This window comes from Siphateles boraxobius, unplaced genomic scaffold, assembly GCF_051911475.1.
Source record: "Siphateles boraxobius isolate OS27281-9 unplaced genomic scaffold, OSU_SipBor_1 160, whole genome shotgun sequence".
Lineage (NCBI taxonomy): Eukaryota > Metazoa > Chordata > Actinopteri > Cypriniformes > Leuciscidae > Siphateles > Siphateles boraxobius.
In genome coordinates, this window is record NW_027508767.1 from 1,486,546 (window position 1) to 1,497,500 (window position 10,955).

The window sequence follows — 10,955 nt, forward strand, 5'->3', positions numbered from 1 at the left end:
GAGTCCCTGAGCTTCTTCAGAAAGCCTTTAAAAGTCTCTGAGATTCTTCAGAGAGCATGAAAGAGTTTGAGTATTTTCAAAAGTTCTTCTTAGTTTTCTTCATTAATGGTCTAACCTTTTAAACAGCCCAATTTTGGCAGCAGTTTTCGCTTACGGCCATACCACCTTGGTCACGCCCGATCTCGTCTGATCTCGGAAGCTAAGCAGGGTCGGGCCTGGTTAGTACTTGGATGGCAGACCACCTGGGAATACCAGGTGCTGTAAGCTTTTTTGATTTCAACAAAAAAAGAGTCCCTGAGCTTCTTCAGAAAGCCTTTAAAAGTCTCTGAGATTCTTCAGAGAGCATGAAAGAGTTTGAGTTTTTTCAAAAGTTCTTCTTAGTTTTCTTCATTAATGGTCTAACCTTTTAAATAGCCCAATTTTGGCAGCAGTTTTCGCTTACGGCCATACCACCTTGGTCACGCCCGATCTCGTCTGATCTTGGAAGCTAAGCAGGGTCGGGCCTGGTTAGTACTTGGATGGGAGACCGCCTGGGAATACCAGGTGCTGTAAGCTTTTTTGATTTAAACAAAAAAAGAGTCCCTGAGCTTCTTCAGAAAGCCTTTAAAAGTCTCTGAGATTCTTCAGAGAGCATGAAAGAGTTTGAGTTTTTTCAAAAGTTCTTCTTAGTTTTCTTCATTAATGGTCTAACCTTTTAAATAGCCCAATTTTGGCAGCAGTTTTCGCTTACGGCCATACCACCTTGGTCACGCCCGATCTTGTCTGATCTCGGAAGCTAAGCAGGGTCGGGCTTGGTTAGTAGTTGGATGGGAGACCGCCTGGGAATAACAGGTGCTGTAAGCTTTTTTGATTTAAACAAAAAAAGAGTCCCTGAGCTTCTTCAGAAAGCCTTTAAAAGTCTCTGAGATTCTTCAGAGAGCATGAAAGAGTTTGAGTTTTTTCAAAAGTTCTTCTTAGTTTTCTTCATTAATGGTCTAACCTTTTAAATAGCCCAATTTTGGCAGCAGTTTTCGCTTACGGCCATACCACCTTGGTCACGCCCGATCTCGTCTGATCTCGGAAGCTAAGCATGGTCGGGCCTGGTTAGTACTTGGATGGGAGACCGCCTGGGAATACCAGGTGCTGTAAGCTTTTTTGATTTAAACAAAAAAAGAGTCCCTGAGCTTCTTTAGAAAGCCTTTAAAAGTCTCTGAGATTCTTCAGAGAGCATGAAAGAGTTTGAGTTTTTTCAAAAGTTCTTCTTAGTTTTCTTCATTAATGGTCTAACCTTTTAAATAGCCCAATTTTGGCAGCAGTTTTCGCTTACGGCCATACCACCTTGGTCACGCCCGATCTCGTCTGATCTCGGAAGCTAAGCAGGGTCGGGCCTGGTTAGTACTTGGATGGGAGACCGCCTGGGAATACCAGGTGCTGTAAGCTTTTTTGATTTAAACAAAAAAAGAGTCCCTGAGCTTCTTCAGAAAGCCTTTAAAAGTCTCTGAGATTCTTCAAAGAGTATGAAAGAGTTTGAGTTTTTCCAAAAGTTCTTCTTAGTTTTCTTCATTAATGGTCTAACCTTTTAAATAGCCCAATTTTGGCAGCAGTTTTCGCTTACGGCCATACCACCTTGGTCACGCCCGATCTCGTCTGATCTCGGAAGCTAAGCAGGGTCGGGCCTGGTTAGTACTTGGATGGGAGACCGCCTGGGAATACCAGGTGCTGTAAGCTTTTTTGATTTAAACAAAAAAAGAGTCCCTGAGCTTCTTCAGAAAGCCTTTAAAAGTCTCTGAGATTCTTCAGAGAGCATGAAAGAGTTTGAGTTTTTTCAAAAGTTCTTCTTAGTTTTCTTCATTAATGGTCTAACCTTTTAAATAGCCCAATTTTGGCAGCAGTTTTCGCTTACGGCCATACCACCTTGGTAGCGCTAGCGAGCTGAACAGGAAGTGAGTTGGCAGTTTGTAGTGAGCAGTAGGTGAGACAGGCTCACCAATTTTCCGTTTTATTTAAAATTAGTGTGTGTTTTTTTTTATTTATCTTTTTAAATAATAGTCTATTTGGTTTATTTATTTATTTATATATATATTTATATAAGACACAGATGAGTTATTGGAGGGACTGATAATTAAAGGAAAGACTTGTGAGGTTAAAAAACTACATAACAAAGACTATGTTGTTTCTTTCATGCATCTGCCCGCTTACATGGATGATGAGGACATTTTAAATAAACTGGAGGGATGGGGAGTAATCCCCATCTCCACAATCAGAAGGAGAGTGTATCCGGGCACCAAGATTGAGGATGGAACCAGATTCCTGAAAGTGAGGTTCCCAAGGGAGGTGGTGTCCCTTCCCTACAGCACAAAAATGGAAACGGCAGAGGGTCCGCAATATTTTCGGGTGATGCACAGCCATCAGGTGAGGACCTGTAGGGTGTGCATGAGCCCGGATCATGTGATGAAGGACTGTCCAGACTTCATGTGCTTCAGATGTAAGGAGAGGGGACACTTCGCGAGGGACTGCAAGGTGGTGAGGTGTCCGGACTGCAAGCGTGCACTGGACAAGTGCGAATGCTGGTACAGCAACCAGCAACAGCAAGAAGAACAGGAGAGCGGGCAGATACATGAGACAGACGACGAAGAGGAGCAGCGCGAGGATACTGGAGCGACACAAAGAGAGGACAATGAAAGAAAAGGAAAAGACAACGAGATCGAAAAGACTGAGCTAACACAGGACAGTGAGGAAATGGAGAAACAGATGGAGATAAATGAGACTAGACAAATGGAAATGGAAGAACCGGAGGAGAAAGAACAGACTGGTGAGGAGAACGGAAAGGACAAAGACAATAAAAACATTGACAAAGGCGACACTACGGAAACAACCAACAAAAGAAGAAGAAAAGAAAAGGTAATACCAAATTTACATAAAGCTAGAAGTAAAGTGTGGAAAAAAAATTCTGAGGAGGAACAGGACTGTGGAGGAATTGTAAAGGAAGGAGAGGGCATGGACTGATAAAATGGGGATTTTAAGGTTTTTTATCCTTTATTTCATGGTGCTGAAAATTGTGACTTTTAATGCTAGAGGGTTAATGAATGGTGTGAAATTTGAAAAAGTTAAGGAACTGTGCAGAGATGAAGATGTGATTTTATTGCAAGAGACAAACTGGAAAGAAAATGCAATGGAGGATTTTAAAGGAAGATGGGAAGGGGAATTCTTTTTTAATAATGGAGAAGGAAAAATGGGAGGAGGAGTGGCGGTGCTAATAGGAAAAGACAGAGGTATCAAAGCAAAACTAATGTATAATGATACAAAAGGGAAATGCATGGCTGTAGAAATTAAGATGGAAGAAGATGATTTTATTTTAGTTAACGTACATGCTCCAAATGAACAAATAGAAAAGAAAAGATATTTTAATGTTATAGCTGGAATAATGGAAAAATGGAAGAGGGTAATAATTGCAGGGGATTTCAACACCGTTTTTAGTAAAATGGATATGGCAAATGGAATGATTTTTAAATCGGATGTAGGTAGAAAGGAGTTAAGGTTGCTGATGGAGGAGAAAAACATGATTGATGTGTGGAGGGAGAGAAATGGGAAAAAGAAGGAATATACAAGAAGACAGTTGGTGGGGAATTTTATGTGTCAAACTAGAATAGACTACTTTTTAAGTACCAGGAATTTGGAATGTTTTATTGATGGAGTGTTTTATAAAGAAACGACTTTAAGTGATCACAAAATGGTGTTAATGAGAATGGATTTTAAAAGAGAAATGAAAGGACCTGGGGTATGGATTTTAAACACTGAAGTTTTAAAGGAACAGCATTTTAAAAAAGAGATAGAAAACGTATTAGATGAAAGGAAAAAAGACTTGATGTACATAGAAGATAAAAGACAATGGTGGGAAAACATGAAATATGACATTAAGAAATATACAATGAACTACTGTAAATCGTTACAAAAGGGGAAAAAAACAAAGGAGGAAGAAATAAGAAGAACGTTAAGATTGGAACTAAATAAAAATGAAGTAAACGTGCAAAGAGTAATCGAAGTAGAGGAAAAGTTAAAGAAAATAGAAGAAGAGAAATACAAAGGGGCGATGTTAAGAAGTAAAGCAAAATATATAGTGGAAGGGGAAAAATGTAACAGATTCTTTTTTAACCTTGAGAAAAGCAGGGGGAGGGCGGAAATAATTAAAGAACTTAAAAATAAAGAAGGACAAGCGGTTTTAAGCACGGAGGGGATTTTAAAGGAAATAAGCACGTTTTATGAAGAACTTTTTAAATCAGAAGGAGGAGATGAGGAAAAAAGAAATATTTTATTAGAACAGATAACAAGAAAAGTCAGTGACAGGGATAAAAAGGATTGTGAAAGGGAAATAACAACAGAAGAAATTATACAGGCCATAAATCAGTTAGGAGTGAAGAAAAGCCCAGGAATAGATGGTATTGGAAGTGAGTTTTACAAGGTTTTTAAAGAAAAAGTAAGCACAATTTTAAAAGAAATCTATGAAGAGGTTTTCAAAAAAGAAAGAGTACACCCAAGAATGGGCCTAGGCTTAATGAAAATAATATATAAGAAAAAAGGAGACAAAACTGAACTGAAGAATTTTAGGCCCATTACAATGTTAAACACAGATTTTAAAATTTTAGCCAAAGTTTTAGCAAACAGATTAAAAAATATAATGCCAAACATAATAGAAACTAACCAGGCTTACGGAGTTAAGGGGAGGGACATAGCAGACATTACAAGCAGCATAAGAGATATAGTGGGATACATAAAAGAAAAAGGAAAGAGCGCATACGTAATAAGCATGGATTTTGAGAAGGCTTTTGACAGAGTGGAACAGGGGTTTTTATTGGGAGTTTTAAAACAATTTGGTTTCGGAGGGAATTTTATAAAATGGATCTCAGTTTTATACAGCGATATTTTAACAAAAGTAAAATGTAATGGTTTTTTAACTCAACCTTTTAAAGTTTTAAGATCCATAAGACAAGGGTGTCCACTGTCAGCGCAGTTATATTCTTTGGTGGCGGAACCCCTAGGGCTTTTAATAAACAGAGAAAAAGGAATAAAGGGGATACAATTTGAAGGAAAAGAAGAATTAACTAAAATATTCCAATACGCCGACGATACGACAATTGTGGTAGAAAATAGAGAAAGTGTTAAAGAAGTGATGGAAAAAATTAAATGCTATTGCGAGGGCTCAGGTGCAAAAATAAACGAAGAAAAAACAGTATATATGAAGTTTGGAAGGACGGAGGTTTTAACGGGGGTTGTTAAGTTCATAGAGGTACAAGAGATGACAATTTTAGGAACAAATTTAGCAAAGAATGAGAAAGAAGCTGCTGATAATATGTGGGAAGAGATGCTGGGAGGGATGGAAAGAAGACTGATTTTTTGGCGAAATAGGTTTTTAAGTCTGAAGGGGAACATTTTAACTGTAAACATGTTAATGGTATCAAAGATGTGGTACAAGTTACATGTGATGCCATTACCAAACTGGGTTTTTAAGAGAATAAAAAAAGAGTACTTTAGAATTTTTATGGGAAAAAAAGCCTCCAAGGATAGCGTATTATACGCTGATAGGAAAACCAGAGGAGGGAGGGATGGGTTTAGTTGATGTGGAACAAAAGATGAAAAGCATGAGGGTAAAAGTGGTTAGGAAATATTTGGATGACAAGAATAGAGCTGAATGGAAGACATTGATGGGTTTTTATTTAAATAAATGTGGGAATTTTTACCTTGGGTCAAACATTTTATGGATGAAGTTGAAAATTTGGATGATAGAGGGGATTCCACAGTTTTATAAAGAGGTTTTAAATGCTTGGAGGCTTTTTTTAACAGAGGTGGATTTTAATCCAGAGGGGCGGGAAGGGATTTTAAATCAGCCTCTGTTTTTAAATTACAAAATAAAGATACACGAGCGGGATATCTATTTTAAGAAGTGGTTACAAGTGGGGATTGTAAAAGTGAGAGATGTTTTATGGGAGTTGAAAGAGGGATTTTTACCACTCCAAGTGATTATGGATGCGATGGAGGAAGGGAAGGAGGATTTTAATGTGATGGTTTTTAAAAAACAGTATGAAGATGTCAAGAAAGCAATCCCAAGGCAATGGCTAGATGAGATTAACAAGAAAGTAGAAAAAGAAAACAAAATTACTGTGTTTTTAAAATGTAAAGACAAGAAGGTGGATTTTAATTTGGGCACTGTGAAAATGTTTTATGATTTCTTTATAAACAGAGTTTTTAAAAAACCTGTGGCCAACCAGGCCTGGCTAAGGAATTTTAATGGAATTGAAGAAAAAGACATATGGAAGAATAGAACATGGAAATGGTTGGATGTGGATTTAGAATGTTTAGATTATTTTATTAGACAAAATGTGATTTATACAGAAATGAGATTGTGTGTAATGCAGAAAGAAACAAATGCCCAATGTAAAGTTTGTAAAAAAGAAGATGAAGGGATTTTACATCTGTTTTTATTCTGTGAAAAGCTGAACCCATTTTTTAATGAACTGAAAGAAATTGTTAAAGAATTAAGGGAAAATGAAGAGGTGACTGAATGGAAAAGATTTTTTATGCTGGGAATGACAGAAAACAAAGAAAATAGGAAGCTTGTGAATTTGTTTTTAATCTTGGCGAAAAAAGCAATATGGAAAAGAAGGAATGTAGCAAGAAACCGAGATTTTATTCTAAATCTATGGGTGCTTTTTAAACAGATGGTGGAAGATTATGTGAAAATGTTGTACAATTATTACAATTATTTTGTAAATAATTTTACAAAATTTTTACCAAAGATGTCAAAAGTGTTTTTAAACAAAAGCACTTTTACTTGCCAAAAGGGGACGAACTGGTCTTGTTTTAATTATTGTTTTAAATCTGTGTTATGAATGTGTCAAAGAGGAGATGGGGATTTTATGAATATTTTCTGTAATAACAACTTTTAATGTCTTGTAAGTCGATTCCTATTACAAAATGAATGTAAATGTATTAAACGTAATAAAAAAATAAAAAAAATAAAAAAAATAAAAATAAAAAAAAAGTCACGCCTGATCTCGTCTGATCTCGGAAGCTAAGCAGGGTCGGGCCTGGTTAGTACTTGGATGGGAGACCGCCTGGGAATACCAGGTGCTGTAAGCTTTTTTGATTTAAACAAAAAAAGAGTCCCTGAGCTTCTTCAGAAAGCCTTTAAAAGTCTCTGAGATTCTTCAGAGAGCATGAAAGAGTTTCAGTTTTTTCAAAAGTTCTTCTTAGTTTTCTTCATTAATGGTCTAACCTTTTAAATAGCCCAATTTTGGCAGCAGTTTTCGCTTACGGCCATACCACCTTGGTCACGCCCGATCTCGTCTGATCTCGGAAGCTAAGCAGGGTCGGTCCTGGTTAGTACTTGGATGGGAGACCGCCTGGGAATACCAGGTGCTTTAAGCTTTTTTGATTTAAACAAAAAAAGAGTCCCTGAGCTTCTTCAGAAAACCTTTAAAAGTCTCTGAGATTCTTCAGAGAGCATGAAAGAGTTTGAGTTTTTTCAAAAGTTCTTCTTAGTTTTCTTCATTAATGGTCTAACCTTTTAAATAGCCCAATTTTGGCAGCAGTTTTCACTTACGGCCATACCACCTTGAGGGCGCCCTAGAGCAACCAGGAAGTAGTGTGGCAGTAGTGGGTGAGGAAGGCTCACCAAACGTGTTTCTGTGTTTTTTTTTTCGTTTGTTTTTGTTAGAATCAGTGTTTTTTTTGTTAGTTTTTTTTTGTTTATTTTGTTTAAGCTAAATCCTCCCAACAGCGTACGCTGTTTGGGAGGAATTTTGTCTGCGTGTTTTTCTTTGATGGATGGACAAAGGTTAACGGACATTGCAATGGCTGGAGAACCACGAGGGCGAAACGACCACGGACCGGACGAACAACAAAGAGATGGACAAGATCGGGGGAAAGAAGCGAGAAAGGAGAAAGTGAAAAGGATGTACAAAAAGGAAGCGACAATAACGGTGGATTTAAGAGATGAAAAAGAGGTGAGAGCAATGGATATCATAAAAGCAGTGACGGAGAAGATCGGAGAAGGAAAGATTTTGGCAGTGAGACCTAAACAAACAAATGAATATGAAGTTACACTTGAACGGGAAGAGGATACGGGATGCTTAATGGACGGACTGGATATTAAAGGAATGACATTTGAGGTAAAGAGTCTTCACAACAGGGACTATGTTGTCTCTTTTATGCACCTGCCGGCCTACACTGAGGATGCGGACATTTTTAATAAACTGGAACAATGGGGAGTAATCCCCGTTTCTGTGGTGAAAAGGAGGTTTTATCCGGGTACAAATATAGAGGACGGCACACGCTTTTTAAAAGTAAGGTTCCCAAGGGAGGTGGCGTCACTACCGTACAGTACAAGACTGGAAACAGCTGAAGGACCACAATACTTCAGAGTGATGCACAGTCATCAGGTGAAAACCTGTAGACTGTGCATGAGCCCGGACCATGTGGTGAAAGACTGTCCAGATTTTAAGTGTTTTAAATGTGACGAGAAAGGCCACTTTGCACGGAACTGCTACGCCGTTAAGTGCCCGGATTGCCGAGAGGTTCTCACTAAATGTGAATGCTGGACGGGACGAGAGGAGGAAGAAGAGGTGCAGGTGAGCGGGCAGGTGCTAGAAAGAGACACAGAAAAGGAGCAAGAAGAAGAAAACGGAGGAAAGGAGACGAGTGAGATTACAGAAAATAAAGGAAGTGAGGAACTGATGGACGATGAGTATAAACAGGGGGAACAAACACAACAAGAGGATGAAAACTGGACACAAATGGACATGAATGTAAGCTTGGAAAGTGAAGTAGACAGAGCAGAACAAAAGGACATGGAGCAGAATGTGGAAATGGAAAAGGAAGCGGAAGATGACAATGTAGTTCCATCAAATAAAAGGAGAAGATCAATAAAGATAAAACCGAACACTGAAGGAGCGAGAAAAAGAGTGACTTTAAAAGGTGAGCAACAAAGTATGGATGGAGAGGAGCTGGTAAAGGACTCGGATGAGAATGAATGAAAAGATGGATTTTAGCAATGTCTTTTTAAGAACTTTTTTTTGTGTCATGATTTTAAGAATGGTTACTTTTAATGCTAGAGGTTTAATGGACATGAGGAAATTTGAAAAAGTGAAGGAAATGTGTAAAAGAGAAGATGTGATAATGTTACAAGAGACTAACTGGAAAAACTTGCATATAAGTGAAATAAGAAAAAATTGGAATGGAGAGATTTTATACAACAACGGGGATGATAGATATGGAAGAGGAGTTGCAGTACTAATAAGAGAAAATAGAGATATAAAATGTAAAGTAGTATATAAAGATAAAGTGGGGAAATGTATAGGTTTTGAAATGGAATATGAAGAGAACAAAATACTTGTGGTAAATGTGCATGCACCACCGGAAGAGATTAAGAAGAGGGAATATTTTAATGGTTTAAGGGAACTTTTAAGGAAATATAAGGAAATTGTTATTATGGGGGATTTTAATGTTGTTTTTAGTAAACTGGACATGGCTGAAGGAATGGTTTTTAAGACACATACAGGAAGAAAAGAGTTAAAAGGGCTGATGGAAGAAAATGAATTGATTGATGTATGGAGGGAAAGAAATGAAAAGAGAAAAGAATTTTCAAGAAGACAAATTGTGGGGAATTTTATTTGTAAAACGAGAATTGATTTTATTTTATGTACACGGAATATGGAAAGCTTTTTAGAAAAAATAAGATATGAAGAAACAAGTTTAAGTGATCACAAACCTATTTTTATGCAAATTGATTGGGATACAGTGAAAAGAGGGCCGGGAGTATGGGTTTTAAACACAGGGATTTTAAAGAACGAAGACTATGTCTTAAGTGTACAAGACATTATAACAAAAGAGAAAGAAAACGGAATGTATAGAGAAGACAAAAGGATTTGGTGGGAAAATGTGAAGTATCTAATCAAAAATTTTAGCATAAAATATTGTGGGATAATTCAGAGATGTAAAAAGGGTAAGGAAAGAGAAATACGAGAACAACTAGAAAAGGAATTGAACATGAATGAAAAAGATATACAAAAAATAAAAGAAATAGAGGAAAAACTGAAAGAAATAGAAGAGAAGAAATATAATGGGGCACGATTAAGAAGTAAAGCAAAGTATACAGTGGAAGGAGAGAAATGTACTAAGTTTTTTTTTGATTTGGAAAGAAGAAGGGGAATTTCACAAACAATTAAAAGAATACATAGGGAAGATGGAGAGATAGTGGAAACAAATGAAGAGATACTAAAAGCAATAAAAGCATACTATGGAAAGCTATTCAAAGCAGAAGGAATAAAGGAGGAAGAAAAACTAGAATTATTGAAACAAATAAAGACCAAAGTAGGAGAGGATGACAAAAAAGAGTGTGACCTAGAGATAAGAGAAGAAGAGATAAAAAGAGCAATAAGTGCACTGAATAAAAGGAAAAGCCCAGGTATTGACGGTTTAGGGAATGAATTTTATATAACTTTTAAGGATTTTTTAACCGGTATTTTAAAAGAAGTATATGAAGAGACTTTTAAGAAAGATGAAATGAATCAGAGAATGGGGATGGGATTAATTAAGTTGATATATAAAAGAAAAGGAGAAAAAGCAGATTTAAAAAATTATAGACCCATCACAATGTTGAATACAGATTTGAAAATTTTAACAAAAGTTTTAGCCAACAGATTGAAAGAGGTAATGCCAACCATAATCAAAACAAATCAAGTATATGGTGTGAAAGGGAAGGACATAGCGGACACAACAATAAGTATAATAGATAGAATAAGGTATATGAAAGAAAAAAATAAGGATGGATATGTTATTAGTTTGGATTTTGAAAAGGCCTTTGACAGAGTAGAGCATGACTATTTATTTGAGATTTTAAGAGAGTATGGTTTTGGGGAAAGGTTCATCAAATGGATTAAAATTATATATAAAGGAGCAATAACAAGAGTAAAATCTAATGG

General features: G+C 36.8%; 7 non-coding genes across 7 annotated transcripts; all 7 read left to right on the forward strand.

Annotated features, from left to right (window-relative positions):
- Positions 1-148: 148 nt before the first annotated feature.
- LOC143739956 (5S ribosomal RNA) lies at positions 149-267 on the forward strand. Its single transcript, XR_013204665.1, has one exon. It is a non-coding gene; the product is annotated as a 5S ribosomal RNA (ribosomal RNA).
- A 169-nt stretch (positions 268-436) lies between these two features.
- Positions 437-555, forward strand: LOC143739954 (5S ribosomal RNA). Its single transcript, XR_013204663.1, has one exon. It is a non-coding gene; the product is annotated as a 5S ribosomal RNA (ribosomal RNA).
- A 169-nt stretch (positions 556-724) lies between these two features.
- On the forward strand, positions 725-843 carry LOC143739989 (5S ribosomal RNA). Its single transcript, XR_013204698.1, has one exon. It is a non-coding gene; the product is annotated as a 5S ribosomal RNA (ribosomal RNA).
- Positions 844-1,012: 169 nt separating this feature from the next.
- LOC143739927 (5S ribosomal RNA) lies at positions 1,013-1,131 on the forward strand. Its single transcript, XR_013204637.1, has one exon. It is a non-coding gene; the product is annotated as a 5S ribosomal RNA (ribosomal RNA).
- A 169-nt stretch (positions 1,132-1,300) lies between these two features.
- On the forward strand, positions 1,301-1,419 carry LOC143739836 (5S ribosomal RNA). The gene has a single exon (XR_013204552.1). It is a non-coding gene; the product is annotated as a 5S ribosomal RNA (ribosomal RNA).
- A 169-nt stretch (positions 1,420-1,588) lies between these two features.
- LOC143739955 (5S ribosomal RNA) lies at positions 1,589-1,707 on the forward strand. Its single transcript, XR_013204664.1, has one exon. It is a non-coding gene; the product is annotated as a 5S ribosomal RNA (ribosomal RNA).
- A 5,575-nt stretch (positions 1,708-7,282) lies between these two features.
- On the forward strand, positions 7,283-7,401 carry LOC143739987 (5S ribosomal RNA). The gene has a single exon (XR_013204696.1). It is a non-coding gene; the product is annotated as a 5S ribosomal RNA (ribosomal RNA).
- Positions 7,402-10,955: the final 3,554 nt, after the last annotated feature.